Here is a 17,287-nt window from a genome sequence, read left to right on the forward strand (position 1 = left end):
CATAAAAGATGTGTCCCCTGTCAGCTATGATGGAGGGAAAATCACATATGTATCTACTGGTCTAGCAGGAAGATAAGGAATCAAACTCAGATAGACCATTTTGGTCTTTATCTGCAGACATTTGCTAAGTTAAAATGTAAAGATATAATCAGTGGTTCAGCACTTTAGGATGAACCTAATCTGACTTCTGTATAAGTACTTGCTATTCATTACAAACTGCAGATTGAAAAACAGAACAAGCTGGACAGATACCTAGCCAAACACAGAACACCTCACCACAGTAACACACAGAACACAAACAGTACATGTATATCCGTGTGTGAGCATGAGTGAGAGGAAGGGAGGCTGTGGATATGCATGAGTGTGAGGGTATGTACGAGCATATATGAGATTGCATAGCTACGCATGTGTTTAGGAGAAATGCCCTCCTCCCCTTCCTTGAACATTGCCTGCATGACAAGATGGCAGGACCCCCTCTGCCAACTTCCTAAGCCCTTTCAGCACTGCAGCCTGCCACCCAGATTCACCTTCTGGTTGGGGGTGGCGCTAGCATAACATTGTGTCAGTAATCCAGGCACCACTATTTAATTTATTTTTTTAAAACAAAGATCAGGCCTGCAAATGTGCTTCATGTCTCAGATATCCACAACAAAAATTTAAGTATTAAATTTAATTCATAACCATCCTTTGCTTCATAAATGAGAATTAGTTTACCTACCCGGATTGCACCTTTTTCCATCGCCAATTCACAATCTGGGATCTTTGAGCATCTGGGAAAGGCGAGCTAAAAATCCAAAAATTATTATAATCAGATTATGAATTTCAGTCTCCCAGTCAGCAAGGCATTTAGTAATGCTCAGCATAACCATTGATAACTATATGACTAAAGCAAAATTACTACAAGTAACCACTTGCCACAGAAAATAGGGCATTGCATACAAAACTACAAGGAAAGGAAATATAAAATGTATTCCTATTGAATGACATTAGTAACTAAATCGCTGCTTGCCCTCTTTAAAGCCCCCTAGTGAAGCAAGGGGGATCCTAGAGAAAAAAAAGGGAGAAGATGGAATAAACTCATACACAGAAAAAGTTAAGGAAAAGAAAATACTAGAGTAAGGCAAATACCTATATTGATCCTTTCCTCTCAGTGGGAGCACAGAGAGGAGAGGATCACCTTTGTTGGTGGCTGAAAGGAATCAGTTTTTGCTTGGGAAATTTTCTTTTTTAAAAGTATTGGGACGAAGTTAACTATTTGGGAATATTATTTACTGTGTTTCTGCTAGTAATAGTCAGTAAGGCAGGGAATAAACTGAAGTTAGACTGTTTGTATTTTTAAATAGTCAGTCAGTAAGGCAGCTAATAAGCAGAAGTTAGTGTTTGTATATTAAAAAAAAAAAAGTAGCCAGAAGCTAGAAATAAGCTAGGAGCAGTGTATACCTACCGTAAGTAAAAAGGTTGAAAAGTTCAGCACTCACCTTGGAAAGGTGTTAAGGTAGTGTGATTTGGTACCAACATTTGTTAAGAGAGCAGTGAGTCACTCTGGCTAACTGAAGTTAGACTGTTTGTATTTCAGACTACTTGCCCACCCACCCCTAGCTCATCCTTTAATTTATAGGCAGGTGCCACTTTCACAAAAAAACAAAAACCTTATTGAGAGTTTGATCATTCCCCTGTAGGCCACTACCAGACATATAGGCCGATTCAGTAAAGTCCGTGGGAGAGCGGACGAACGCCCGCTCTCCCGGTGCGCGCACAGGCCACTCGCCTATGCGCGCGATTCTCTATTTAAATGAGGCCCGGCGGTAGAAACGGGCAAAAGGAGGCGCTAGGGACACTTTTAGCCCGGAGCGGCAGCTGTCAGCGGGTTTGACAGCCGACACACAATTTTGGCAGCGTTGGTTCGAGTCCACTGACAGCTACGGGCTCGGAAACCGGACGCCGGCAAAATTGAGCGTCCGATTTTCGACCAGACAGCCGCCGGCCCAATTAAAAAAAAATTTTTTTTTAATTACTTTTTTTTACCCTTCGGGACCTCCGACTTAATATCGCCATGATATTAAGTCGGAGGGTGCACAGAAAAGCAGTTTTTACTGCTTTTCTGTGCACTTTCCCGGTGCCGGCAGAAACTAGCGCCTACCCAAAGGTAGGCGCTAATTTCTGAAAGTAAAATGTGCGGCTTGGCTGCACATTTTACTTTCTATATCGCGCGGGAATATCTAATAGGGCCCTCAACATGCATTTGCATGTTGAGGGCGCTATTAGGTTCCACGGGTTGGACGCGCGTTTTCCACCCCTTACTGAATAAGGGGTAAGGGAAAACGCGCGTCCAAGGGCAGGTTAACAGTGTGCTCCGTACTGTATCGGCCTGACAGTGAATTCACTAATACATTTAAAGGACGTTAGACACATTCCTACTCCCACAGCAACCTAAAATTTAACTAGGAACTGAACAAATTTGAGATGAAGGCTGCAGTCCAGCAGCAAGAGGGGGGGCTTCCCAGTCTTTTGCATCGAGTGTCACATGTATGATTTTTTACCCACCGGTGAGAAATTGTACATATGCATGCGATGCAAATTGTACAAATGCATGCGATGCAAAGAGCTACTGGCTCTCAGAGAATGAGTCCGATCTCTGGAGGCTAGAGTAGCAGACCTGGAGGAGCTGAGGCAGTTCTTTTTCACTCAGTGCACAATTAAACTCTAGAATTTGTTGCCAGAGGATGTGGTTAGTGCAGTTAGTGTAGCTGTGTTTAAAAAAGGATTGGATAAGTTCTTGGAGAAGTCCATTACCTGCTATTAATTAAGTTGACTTAGAAAATAGCCACTGCTGAAGATTTATCCAGGGGGACAAGATGGCCGCCGCCAACTAGATACGCGAGAACGCCAGAGAAGGGGCTGCCTAATTTCTTTACAAATATTACCTGTAAATGCCCCATACGAAGAGAAAAGGGAGGCTGAGGGGGGTGAATGATAACTTACCCCCTCAGGAAGCCACTCAGCCCCGAATCGACGGTTTTTTTCGCCGGTGCGACAGCCTCAACGCCGGTGAGAACGGTCGCTGGGGGAGAGACGCAGGAGCGAGCGTCCTCCCCCCTGACATCTCCCTGAGCCCCGGATTGCCGAAGCGGCCCACGCCAGCAAGTGACATCAACACAGAGCCTTGCAGTATAGCCGGAGGAGAAACTTCACAGGCGAAGTTCCTGGGTGAAGTGAGTACTTCGTTGCGAAGTGGAGAGCTTGCCGGAGCAGGAGGGGAGATAGCCCCCCTCGGAGGAGCTTCAGTGGAGGCTGCTCCATGCTCGACGGAATCACAACAGCTTGAAGAGATCATCTCCACCCTACAAGGTACTGTGAGGCGTGAGCAAGGCAACATGGAGGAGGGAGAAAATCGTTTGAGGGCACTGTCAGCTGGAACTGGGATTAATTCAGCCACAAATACGCTAGATGGGATTTGGACTGCCTTAAAATCTATAGAACAATCTATTAAATCCCTCTCTCAAATAACACTGGATACTAGAGAACAAACTAAAGAGAATAATAAGTTAATAATGACTTTTAATACCAAGATGGATGGATTTGAAAAAAAAAAAAAAGAGTAGACTTAATGGAGAAAGTTCAACAAAAATTAATAATATCTGAAAAAACTACGGGTAAAAGACTTGAGGGAATTGAGAATTCATTGAGAGCCCATAATTTGAGGGTACTGAATTTTCCGGTACAACAGCTTACTTCCCCCTTAGATATGTTTAAGATTTATATGAATCAGATTTTGAAAATCCCAGAAGCTGCAACACCAGTGATTGTAAAAGCTTATTATTTACAGCAAAAGGATTTAAGATCAGAGCAAGCCATAGCCTGGATAAATCTTCAGTTAAGTCCAAGTGGATAACTTGGACTTAAATTTCCTGGAAACCTCTCTGGATTCAGAGATTAATATAAGGAAGCCTATGCTTATTTCTTTTGCCTTTCTTTCTGAGAGAAATTCTATTTTAAAAATGTTTCTTAGAAATAGACAGGCTTCCTTTTTTGGTCACCCTATTTGGATTTACCCTGATGTTATAAAAGTAACCCAGATGAGACGAAAGGAATTTCTTTCTATGAGATCTGAGGTTGTACAGCTAGGCGCTAGCTTTATATTAAAATATCCAGCAAAATGTTGCATAAGATATAGAAACTTACAATATGTGTATACAGAACCTGACCAGCTTAGAGCCTTCTTACGTGCACCCCCGCAAGAACATCCTGTTGCTTCTTCAGCAGAGTAATAAGGATATAGCACTAGTTGGCAGGGTCCTTTCTCTTTAAGTAATTGATTTTTCCCTGATTTGACGCTCTGTTCTGTCCCCCCCTCTCCAGTTCTTATAATTTAGTTGTTGGATACATTGAAGATAAATGTATTGATTATATATTTTTTTCTTGATATTATTGTATTTTGGACAACTTATTTTCTGTACAAGCGTGTTCTTGGGTAAATTTCAAAATGAAAATAAAGAATTGAAAAAAAAAAAGAAAATAGCCACTGCTATTACTAGCAACAGTAGCATGGAACAGACTTAGTTTTTGGGTACTTGCCAGGTTCTTATGGCATGGATTGGCCACTGTTGGAAACAGGATGCTGGGCTTAATGGACCCTTGGTCTGACCCAGTATGGCATGTTCTTATGTTCTTAATCACACTGACAACCATCAGATATAAATGACAATGCCAATATTAGCAGTCTTTTTATCTAGAATTGTCTCAGATATCACAATCTTGCTCACATATTTTATATTATTCCTTACACAGTTGTTTCTCTTACACAATCTGATACTAGAGCAGTGCTATATTTAACTATTAACATTCCTTTCATGCAGAACTATTTTGATCTTTATTATTTTTGCTTCACATCTACCTCAATTTCATCTGACTGAGCACTAAGGGGCCAATGCAATACAGTGTGCTCAGCCGAGCGCACTTAACCTGTAGTCGGACACGGGTAGAATAGGTGCTAATCAATTCCCTAATGCAATAAGGGGATTAGCGCATATTCAACGTGTATCCAACGCAGAGTGAATCTAATAGCACTCTTCATATGCAAATGCATGTGAATGAGGCTATTAGGCATTCAATCCCGATGCACAAAAAAAAAAAAGTGTCGGACGCACATTTAACTGTCATCTATTAACGCTTGCCTGGAGCAGGCGTTAATAGCTGAGCGCATTAAAAACAAGTACAGAAAAGCAGAAAAAACTGCTTTTCTGTACTGCCTCCTACTTAATATTGTGATATTAAGTAGGATGAAAAATTAAAGAAACAAAAAAGTTAAAAAAAAAAAATACAGTCGGGTTCAGGAAATTGTGCTCAACTGACCAGCCTGAACCCTCAGCGTCAGTTTTCCTTACCAGGGGACGGCCATCATGAAAAATTCACCGTCCGCCGGTAAGGAAAACCGATGTCGGGTCTATCGGCGTTGGTTTTCGTGACTCGGCCGTCTGCCGGTAAGGAAAACAGGCGCCGATTAACTCAGAGTCTATTGTCCTTGCCAGCAGACAGCCGAATTATGAAAACCGATTGGGTTCTCGTTAGCAAGGAAGCGCTGGGGTTGCGCCTCCTTGCTAACGTGACCCCCTAATTTAATTATTGCATGGCGCCCCCCTTGGGGGGTGCGTTGAGAGTGGGCACTAACTGTTCAGCACCCGCTTTCTACGCAAATTTATTGCATCAGCCCCTAAGATTGCAAGACAATCCAAGTCAAGTTAATCAACAGATATTCTACTTCTACTGAATATAACCTCAAGACACAGCTATATGTACCTTTGAATATTAAATGACACGTACTCTCCTTGAATTTTCAAAATAATCTTTCCTTTGTTATTTTACACACAAAAGTGGTACTGCTGTGAAATAAGAACAAACAGTGCCATTATAGGACCTACTATATTACTATCAATGTTTAGGCATGAAATGCAGAGACGTTCAGTAGAAATTTTACTAAATAGGTCTTCCAGATTAAAAAACAGGCATGCTACATATATTTGAAAGTGTATTATGGCTCTAGGTCACCAGATTGGAAGAAGGTTTATCAAAAGATGACTAACCAACTTTAAACATGATTGCAGTATTTTGTAGTGTGAGATGCTATCTGCCAACAGAACCTGAGTTGTAAATTTCTATTTTGTATTTTACCACAAGAACACAAAATATTGTTCTTAATTTACCTAAATAATGTATATGATGTACACTACTACAAGAACTGTTGTAGAAACAGCAATTATAAACATGAGAAAAAAAATACCCAGAAAAAAATGTTTTAATACTTAAGACATGCAAATTCTTGAACCATGATTCACTAATGATCTTTTCAACTCATTTTACATGCACTAAGCTGGTTCAAGTCTTTCCTCTGCAACAAATTCTACAAGGTCAAAATCAACAAGGAATCCCACCCTGTTAGCTCAACCAGAGGAGTCCCCCAAGGTTCCTCTCTCCCCAACTCTCTTCAACATCTACCTTCTCCCTCTCTGCCAGCTCCTAATAAATTTAAAATTGACTCACTACACATACGCCGATGTGCAAATACTCATCCCGATTAAGGACTCACTCCACAAAACCCTCTGTTTCTGGAACAACTGCCTTCAATCTATTAACCACCTTCTCACAAGCCTCAATTTAGTCCTTAACACCAATAAAACAGAACTCCTCCTCTCCATGGATGACACTAACAGTCCCCCAACAATCAGCTCACCACTCCACCTATCTTCTCTGCCCATGTAAGAAACCTCGGTGTCATCATGGACAACCAACTTAACCTCAAAAAATTTGTCAATAACACCACAAGAGACTGTTTTTTTCAAGCTACAAGTCCTAAAACGACTGAGACCCCTTCTACACTTTCAAGATTTCCACTCTGTTCTTCAAACCATCATTTTTTCTAAAATAGACTACTGCAATTCGCTCCTGCTCGGTCTACCAGCCAATTCCATCAAACCCCTGCAGATGCTGCAGAATGCTACGGCGAGGATTTTAACCAAGACCAACAAAAGAGAGCACATTACACCCATTCTGCGTAACCTTCATTGGCTTCCAATCAAATTCCGTATCCAATATAAAGTGCTAATGATCATACACAAAGCCATACACAACCTCACCCCGCGGATCAAAATATCCCCTTTTGTCACCACAACTCCGCCAGACCGATCAGATCTGCATATAGAGACATTCTTTACGCCCCCCCCCCCCTAATCAAATCCTCCCTATTGAAACGAGCCCTCTCCACAACTGGCCCTTCACATTGGAATGCTCTCCTGCCAGACCTCCAGCAAGAAAGATCTTTGACCACCTTTAAAAAAAAAAAAAAAAAAAAATAAAAAAAAATACTCAAAACCTGGCTATTCACTCAAGCCTTTCAGTAAATTCCTAGGTTCCATCTGCCTTTCCCAGTATAACAGGAATACCTTTTCAGTCAAGCTTTCCGAACTTCTAACCAGACTCTACCTCACAGACAGGTCTTGCTTCTGTCAAGTTTTTCAGTCACGTTTTTCCATCATGTTATTCATGCAAGTTTTTCAATCAAGTATCTTAATATCAGAGTATTTTCATGTTTAGTCTTGATCTCAGTTCCTATATCCTTGTTTAATGTAAGGCTGATTAATAACAGGAAGACCATACCATTTATATGTTATATTTGATCCCAGTTCCTGTAACCCTTTTTGATGTAAGGATCTCGTTTTATGCTTCCCTTGTTTCGCTGTAAACAGATATGATATGTACTGTTTGCACATGAATGTCGGTATATAAAAGCTCAAAATAAATAAACAAACATGCAAAAGGATATTTAATGCAAGCATATATTTTAAAATTTACACCTTGCAACTCCAAAAACTTAAATATGCAAAATCAACTATTACCTAAAACAGAAAACCAATGATATATTTTAATCATAAAGCATAACTAATTATAAAACACTTGTTTTAGTATTTTCTTAAAAGCAATTTTAAAATTTCACTTGGGTTATAGCAGTTTCACGGTGACTTGTCAAGGTTACGAAAACCACCTTTATAGTGATCAGTATCTCATCTCTAAATTACTATTGTACCAAGTTGAATTTTATTTTAATGCACAAAAGGGGAGGTCACGTGACAGGATGAGAGGGATTGGACATGTGTTGAGGCACTCCGGGTCCCCGCTTTTTAATAAATAATGTTCGTCTAAGCTATCCCTCAGTAGAGCAGGAGTTACAATTGTATTTGTAAGAACTTGGACTATAGAATAAATGCAACCAGAGCGTGCTTGACAGTCGGCGATGGCAGGGAAAACGCAGCAAAAGGAGAAAGAGAAGAGAAAGCTCACAGATGGGAAAATGCTGGTCCCATTAAGTAACACCCCCCCCCCCCCCAACACTGGAAAATCGAGACCCAATAGTGTGAAATGGTGAAAGAGGTGGCATCAATCTTGGAAGATAAATTTGAAAAGATCTACTTGCAAGTTCAATGAAATCCACTCATATCTGATGCAGCTGAAACAGTCCAGGCAAAGGATCAGGTGGCCTCGCTGGAAACAGAGGTGGGGGCTTAGAAAGCTAATCGTGATCAACATATCACCAAGCTCGAAGATTGTGAGACTAGATCTTGGAGAAATAATCTCCGATTCATAGGGCTTCTGGAAAGCATACCACAAAATGAACTGGCATCTGTTTTGGAAGAGCGGCTGTTGCATGCTTTACCAACAAGTACCTAATATGGTAAACTTTTTATCGAGTACATACAACCTCAACGCAGCCGGCCACAACACATGCTAGCAAGATTTTTAAATTTTGTTCGAAAAACAGATATAGCTCAGGCTTACCAGAAGAACTGAAAGTTGCAATACAAAGTTGAACTGATTCGTCTCTTTCAAGATTTTTCAGCAGAAGTGGCAGCTCAACACAAAACCTTCGTGCCAGTTTTGCACTAAGCTAGTGGAGTAGCACATCACCTTCACCTTACAGTTCCTAGCAAAACTGTGTGTTTCATGATAAGCAAGTCTTATGTTAACCCTGGAGAGAATTTGCAGTCTTTCCTTCAATTGTTGTAACAGACTATGGAGATAAGCTCACTGGTCAAGTAACTGATACTGTTCTTCAATGACCAAGAAGTGTATCGGAATTAAGTTGGAGTGATATAGCAGTTTACCTAGTGCTGACTTGCTAATGGAATTAAGTCTGAAAATGCTGTTTGCAGATCTGTGATAAAGCTGAGATGTTAAGACTTGCTGCTGTTGATTCGAAACACCAATTGAGTTTAGATGGGCGATTTTAGAATACCAGGAAAATTTGAAGGCATGAATCCAGCAGTATGAAATAGATGACTCTATGCATGCTGCAGGTGAGGCTATGCTCATTGGATTTTTGGCGCTCTTTGCCATAGCTTGCTTGGGTCAATGTCAACATTTTTCACTTAATTTTTCCTTCTCTTCCAGCTCGATTGCCACTGCTTCACTGGTAAACATTTCTGGGAACATTTTGTTTCCTCCACAATCTTCAGTGAAACAAAGTAGATTTTAACAAGATGAACACAAATATGCATTTATTATGTCTTTTTCACATACCATTTGCCAGAAAAGTGTGATATACATTAAGCATTGTTATGAGTCTGTAGCGGCATAAGCTATAAAGGCAATGTTGGCACCAGAAAACAAAACTAAAAATGTTTTGCCGCAGATTTTCATTTGTAATCACTGTCCAACGCTTCGCGGCTGAGAGTCCAACAATAGTCACCTAGCATGGAGGGGTTCCACTTGCCTTGATACCGTTTCTCCATTTTGACAATGTCTTGATGAAACCTTTCACCATGTTAGTCACTCACAGCACCAAGATTGTCTGGGAAGAAGTCCAAGTGGGAATGAAGAAAATGTATCTTAAATGACATGTTGCACTTCAGTTTTTATGCCTGAAGCAGATTTTCAACCTGCTGCCTTACAGTTGCCTAGAAAGTTGCAAACGACATTCTTGAAGGCTGTCCCAACAACACGTTCTGTACCTTGCAGAAGGCCAAAGTGGCTGTCCATCACAGCTCGGATTTGTGGGCCAATGAAAACACCTTCTTTTATCTAGGCATCACTTATGTGTGGAAACATTTGCTGCAAATAATCAAAGGCTTTACTTTGTTTGTTCATTGTCTTAACGAAGTTTTTCATCAGCCCAAGTTTGATGTGCAAAGGTGGAAGAAATATCTTACTTGGATCCACCAAAGGATCGTGTGCAACATTCTTCTGCCCTGGAACCAACTTCTTATGGAGAGGCCAGACTTTTCTGACGTAATGCGAATCTCTTGCTCAACTGTCCTACTCACAAAGGAAGTAACAATACTTGGTGTAACCAAGCTGCAGACCCAGTAGAATTGCAACTACCTTGAGATCACCACACAAATTCCAGTTGTACCTCAAGTACTCAATGTGGTTCAGCAGTAGCTGCATGTTCTCATATGTTTCTTTCATATGAATGGCATGTCAGACAGGTATTGATGGGTAGATATTGCCGTTGTGCAGTTAAGCAGCCTTCAAACTTAAGATTGATGAATCAATAAACAGTCGCCATTCTGTTGGGTCATGGTCACATCCAAGAGCACAAAACAATCCATTGACGTCACAGCAAAAAGACTGTCTACTTGGTTGAAATATTTTGTCAAATCTTCATGACAGCTGTGAAATACTGAAATTTTCATATCAGATGACAAAAGATTCCATCCTTACAGCCTTGACCCAAGCAGCTCCGCCTGACTCTTCGATAAAGCCAAATCTCGGACCAGATCATTCAGCTCTGAGATATTAAATGAGGATTGCTGGATGTTGATGGCATAAAGTCAGGATCAGCCGCAGCTTCCATCTGCGATGGCTCACCATCATCGCCTACCTCCTTATCCTAGTCAAGTGTTCACACCTCTGGTGTTTTGGAACAGGAAAACTGTCGTCATGTGGCACTGGTCTCATTGCTGATGCAAGGTTAGGGTTCTCAAACTTCCTGTTCTTTGATGAGTATCCTGACACATTCGTCATGCAGAAGTAAAAGTCTTTCTGTTCCCTGCATTTCATTGGGATGGCAAATGGCATGGATAATCACACACCTTTCAGCCAAGCTCGCAGACTACTGGCACAAGATGCGCAACATATATGAGGAGCCCATGCTCTGTCCTGGTCACCAAGTTTGCACCCAAAGTATAACTCGTATGCCTTCTTAATGAGTGTAGTCATACTCCTTTTCTGGGCGTTCAGAGTAAACTCACCACAGATGTAACAAAACGTGTCACAGCTATTACGACATTGGGGCGACATTTCTTTAAGTCTATGAAATTAAGTCAACAAGCTTTAAACTCACTTTTAGCGATACGATTCGCTCAGTCACACAGATGTTGCACAGGAGACTACTCATTGCTGCTGCTTATTTAAGGCTGTGCCGTCATGGAAACAAGTTGGAATCTTGCAGCCGAGCTGGGGCTTGCTCGAGCAAGTTTTGGCATGATCAGGCAGAGTTTGGTGTATTTTTTTAAAAAAAAGTTAGTCTGTTACATGTTACGATTTTGGCTGTCAAAAATACAACATGAATTTTAAAAATCATAAAAACTACTGTCCAGCAAGAAAATATATGTATGCGAGATTGTTTTAAAATTTCACAATTATTGTAACAAAATTGGCCGTTTCTCAAAAACCTTACGTGATGCTAATCAGATATTACTTCAAAATTTATACATCAAAAACTATTTGGAGCACCAAAAAGCCTGAAGGAAACAAAAACTTTGTTTACCAGTGTAACCAGTGACAGTTTTGTTACTGAATTCACTGTATGAGTCTTGGGGGATTAGACAACATTGAAAATCTGAATGGATTGTTTTGGTACAGTCTTCCCTATACTGCCAGTTTAGTTATGGTAGGGATTTTTTCCATTACATTTTTATTGGGTTCAAAAGCCCGTTACACAATGAGAAAGGTAACATTAAAACAAAATATTACATCATGTAAGTCACACTGATGCAATGAAACAAAGCTATACATCCCCCAATTAAACATACTTCATTGGCTTACAGAACCTTATCCCAGCAAAATTGGAATACTGTCAACTCAACCAGAACAATCCTCCCACCCCCACCTCACTGCTGATCTAGGTCTGCAAACTACCCCACAATTGAAATATCTCAAATTAGTTTTGATGTCCATACTCCCATCAGTAATAAAAGGACCTATACAACGAGCAACAGCATTACTGGCTATCCTTAGATTTTCGCCAGCTTACATAGGGCAACCAAACCTGTTTAAACCGATTCAAGGTTCTATTCTTGGCAGCTGTAATTTTATACATACAATAGACTATTTCCAGCTACTTGATAACATCGACCAATTGTGGTACTCTCGGCTCACGCCATTGTTTCGCTATAGTACACCGAGCTGCAAAAGAAACAGGGCGAACTAAAGCTCGTATAGAGGAGTCTCCTTGTGGATTAGGAACATTAAGCAGCATATGTTGGGATAGAACAATTATATGAGAGTTACCACAACCAGTTAACCACCTCCTCTCAAAAAATAGAGAAATTTACAATCCCCACCATAACTGAAAAAAGGATCCTTGACCGAGGCATCTGTTCCAGCAAATTTTTGGTAAAGATGAATTCATCTTATGCAGATGCTCAGGGGTCATATACCAACGATAAAGAACCTAGTAGCCATTTTCCATGATATTTGCTGAAATCAGACCCCTAGCTTGAAAGATCTCCAGCCACTGACCCTGAGAAAAAGTGTAGCCCAAATCGAATTCCCAAGCTGTACTATAAAGATGGATTTGCTGATAAATCCCTATTGAGTAACACATATAACTTAGATAAAACCCTCTTAATTTTGTCTGCATTTTTACATACGAATTCAAAATAAGAAACATCTTGAGCCAGGTAAGCTCCAATATCAGACTGCAGCACAAAATGGCTGAGTTGCAGGTAAGAGAATATAGTTGAGCCAGGGAGATTGTATTTAAGCTCCAGATATGCTCCCATCTCATAATCCCATAATCTAAATAAATACTGAGTCTTGCAAACCTGGCTTAAAGTGTTCATTATAAAATAAAGAAGTGCTATAATGATAGTCTCTGGACCCCAGCAGGAAAGCTCACCACCTAGTCCAGACCTTTAATGAAAGGGAGATAGAGAGAGAAGGTGAAACATCACAAGGTATTCTCCATGCACGTTTGGGTTGCCAAAACAAACAAGAAATGGGGGATCTTCTCCAAAATAGCTTGTGCCAACATCACCCATAGTTTACAATTCTGCAACTTATGCCAATCTACAATGGCTCGAAGGTGAGAGGCTGCATAATACCAATCCAAATTAGGGATCTCTAGCCTTCCAGAAAAAGATAGATAACCTCTGGAAAAATGGTATTATTGGGGCTATATAACTCAGTACAAAACTGAAGAAATCGCTTGCAAATATCCCTATTCTCTGTTAAGATACTCCCCCCCCCCCATCTTTAATTTTCATCACATTATTTTGTGTTGTATTTTTTCAACTTATTGGCAAGCAATTTCATGGCCTTGTTGCCATCCTCAAAGTCTAAAGTGCCATATCTAATGCATGTGCTATCGTTGTTGTATCTAAACTCCTTAATTGGGACCTGTAATAAAAGACAACCATTTGTAATCCCAGGAGGAGAGTGATCTTTTATGTACATCTTCCCAGTGCTGAATCGGAGTTAAAAGTGGCCGTCACTTAGCTTCTCGTGATTTCTTTATGTAAGAAGATAGAAACAGAGCATTCTCCATTGCTTCCCCAAAAAAATGGAACTCTCTACCGCCTTATTTAAGAACTCAATCTAATATCAAAAAGTTCAAGAAGGACCTAAAAACTTTCTTCTTCCATACAGTCTACATCAATGATCATCCTTAACAACAATCCATCTACAATCAATTCAACCATTCAAACCCAAACAAGAAAAAAAACAGTAACTACAACTGGCATCAACCTTAAGTGTTACAATTTCAGAAATTTAATATGAAGCCCTCCTTTAAGATGAATTAATACTATTTTTGTTACTTTCCTTTTTATATCTTTCCCTTCTCCCCCTCTTTCACCCCACCATCCTCCTCTACCTATCATTTCACTATTGTTATTGTTTTCTTCTTTTGCAACTATGTATAATTTATCTGATTGTTGTTTTGATCCTGTAACCATTGTGATGGCTAAACCGAATGACGGTATATAAAAACGAATAAATAAGATAAGAAATTTACCTCTCACTACCACTTTTAAGCATTCCCAAAGAACAACTGGATTGGAATCACCTGTATCATTCAATGATAGAAAGAGACATATAGGATTACCTGATCTACATAGTCAGGATCCTCTAAAAGGGACTCATTCAGCTGCCAATATCTCTGGCCTCTATCATAGTTGAAAAAACGAAATTGTCAGCCAAACAGGGGCATGGTCAGACCACATTATAGGTTCTATGCCTGCATCTAACATCCTGTTTACCAACCCCTTATCAATAAAAAAAAAAAAAAAAATCTAGTTGAAGTATGACTGGTATGGGCACAAAAAAAATGAAAATCTTCTAGATTTAGGATACCTAGTACGCCACACATCTAATAAATTCTCCTGAGACATCAGTAATTTTAGAGCTTTCCTAGAAGATTTAGAATCAGACTCCCTCCTCGATGAGTTATCAAAATCCCCTCCCATAAGGACCAAGCCTTCTGTTGAGGAATCATCTTCCCAAAGGTCATAAGGCCCCTCCTCCTCATTAAGGCCAGCACTGTGCAGGCGAGGCCTGTGAGGGATCCTAGCCCTGGGTTCCAATGGCTTGCGGGACCGTGGAAAATGATGATTCCATTGCATTGGTAGGGCGCCTAACAAAGTGTCTAAACGCTCAAGCAGAGGTGCCAAAATAGACTGAGGAGGCCCCAGCATGGAGACCGGTTTCGCAGACGGCTCAGTGCTCCTATGAGCTCTGAGCATCGCGGTCTGCACCCTGCGGTCCAACTCCTCCTGAAAGTTCAGTGAAGCCAGGACAGAGGGAGTGAGATGAGGCATCAGTGGCTCACCCTTGGTCGTCCGAGACAGCACAGTGCCCAACACAGATACCAGTGGGAAATGCCTTGGAGTCCCAGGTACAAAGAAGGATAGTGCCTACAAGGAACAGGGTCTCTTTGGTGGCAGTATGACAGCTGCCGGTACCACACTGGAACCGGAGCCACGTGCAGATGGCGACTAGTGTCTATGTTTGCAGGACCTCCCACGGTGCTCAGCCCGGTCTTTTCCTGATGCTGAGGATCCAAACATCCTGGAAACCGGTGAGATCATGGAGGACCGGTCACCGCTTCCGCGATCCTTTGCAGAAGCGGAGAGAGGAGTGGCGAGAGGGAGCGTATCAAGGGGCTCCCCTCGACGTCAATGACTCCAATGCGGGTGTAGATGGAGTGGACATTTTAGGCCCAAAAAGCTTGTCCATCTTATCCAGGCATGCACGATGGCCTTTGGGGGTGATCTGATCACACAGCTGACACCGGACGTGGTGCAAAGCCCCCAGGCAGAGGATACAAACCTCATGAGTATCCATGATAGACATGGTCCACAGGCATTGGGGGCACCAACAAAAGCTGGATGCCATAGGAAAAAATCCCAACGTGCAGTCAATGACCAGTGGTCACTGGGAGGCAAAAGCTGGGAATCGACTGCAAGAAGCTAGAAAATAGGAGTTTTAACCTACCGCACCGATGAGGCACCAACCACAAAGGGGTCCTGACGATGGAACATGGGAAGAGGCAAGAAAACAAGAAAAAGGGCAGGGCTCCACGAACCATGAAGCAACCACACCACGGAAAAAGAGACTGAAGGAGCATCTCACATGAATGCGCAGATAGCAGCATGCTGGGCATGCTCAGTGTGCTGGTCAAAGCTTCTACAAACTTTGATAAACGTTTTCCCTGCTGAGCTCCATCGGAGAATGTCACCCACATGTGAGTACTACCATCCCGCTTGTCCTAGGAGAAGTTTGAAAATCGTTCAACTCCAAATATATATTTTAGACTGTGGTCCAAGCATTTATGCTGCGTACTGATTACTGTAATTCTGTTTGTGGGCTCACATCTCTAAAAATAATTCAAGTTTTGCAAAATTCTGCAGCCCTTTTAGTATCAGGCTGTCAGTACTGGGAGTATATACCTCTAAGGTTGCAGGCGCTTTATTGCCTTCCCATAGGATACCAGATCAAAATTAAAATATTAGTTTTGGTTTTTAAGGCTCTCAAACTAGGTAGTCCCAGTTACCTGGCAAATTTATTGAAACCATATGCGCCCAGTCTCTAGTGTTGAGATCTGGTGACAAAAATTTGTCAACCCCTATAGTTAAGAGAGCACGACTGAAAGCGTCATGTTAGAGATCACTTTTAGTTGCAGGACCTACAGCCCTATGTGCAGTCAATATCAGTGTATTCAGAAAGCAGTTGAAAGCATGTTTGTTTATGAAGGCTTTTGAACTGTAAGACTAGATTTTGCTCATAGGTATTCAAGCTAGAATCTTGACTTTTTCGATTCTCTTTTTGAATGTGAATGTATATTGTTTTCATTTTAATTCTTTTTACATGATGTATTATGATTAAAGTGATTGTTTACTACGATTATTTTAATTGTGATCTGCCTAGCATGATTTATCGCTATAGACGGAATATATAAATATTTTAAATAAAATAAATAAGTACCATTGGCAGCACTAACAGGGCAAAGCAATGTTAGCAGCTCTGATGGGAACAGAAAACCCCAACAAGAAGAAACTACATGAGCAGTGCTGGCAAAAAATGTGAAATAAGACTTAAAATTTTACAGCAGCAGGAAAATTCTGCAGAAGATCCAAATTCCAATGTAATTGTTGCAACATCACCGTAAACTGTAGACCTTAGCTTATGTTGCTTTCAGAAGACAATCTGCCTTATCAAAAGTCTGGGATTTTATTTTTCTTTAATTTGAGACAAACAAATTAAAATGTTAGCACACTGAGGGCTCGTATGGCTGTCATTTCTAAATCAGAGGTCGGACTCAATTTTTTGTCTTATCTGATATGATGAGATTTTACAGAGCAGCCAATTTCCAGATACTACTGAGGCCCCTATCTTCTTGGCATCTGAACACGGAATTCAATGTTCTTAAAGCTTCTATTTGAACCTATGGATTTAAGTTTCCCTTGTTGACAATGAAAGGTACTGTTTTTAACTGCAATTTATTCAGCTAGTAGAGTCAATAAATTAAAGTGATCCTTAATGTAATCTTTTCTGTACTTTTATTCCAACAAAGTAA

The 17,287-nt window shown here is 40.8% G+C and overlaps 1 protein-coding gene across 5 annotated transcripts in view; it reads right to left on the reverse strand.

Moving 5' to 3' along the window:
- ERBIN (erbb2 interacting protein) overlaps positions 1–17,287 on the reverse strand; it is a 716,810-nt gene that overhangs the window by 626,468 nt on the left and 73,055 nt on the right. For 4 of the 5 annotated variants that reach the window (XM_029576039.1, XM_029576020.1, XM_029576000.1 and 1 more), the window contains exon 2: positions 719–784. The exons of the other annotated variant lie outside the window; for it this stretch is intronic. The gene's annotated coding sequence lies outside the window, so the exon portion shown is untranslated. The remainder of the gene's footprint in view (positions 1–718; positions 785–17,287) is intronic. 5 annotated transcript variants of the gene reach the window in all.

Source organism: Rhinatrema bivittatum, chromosome 1 (assembly GCF_901001135.1).
Source record: "Rhinatrema bivittatum chromosome 1, aRhiBiv1.1, whole genome shotgun sequence".
In the NCBI taxonomy this organism is placed as follows: domain Eukaryota; kingdom Metazoa; phylum Chordata; class Amphibia; order Gymnophiona; family Rhinatrematidae; genus Rhinatrema; species Rhinatrema bivittatum.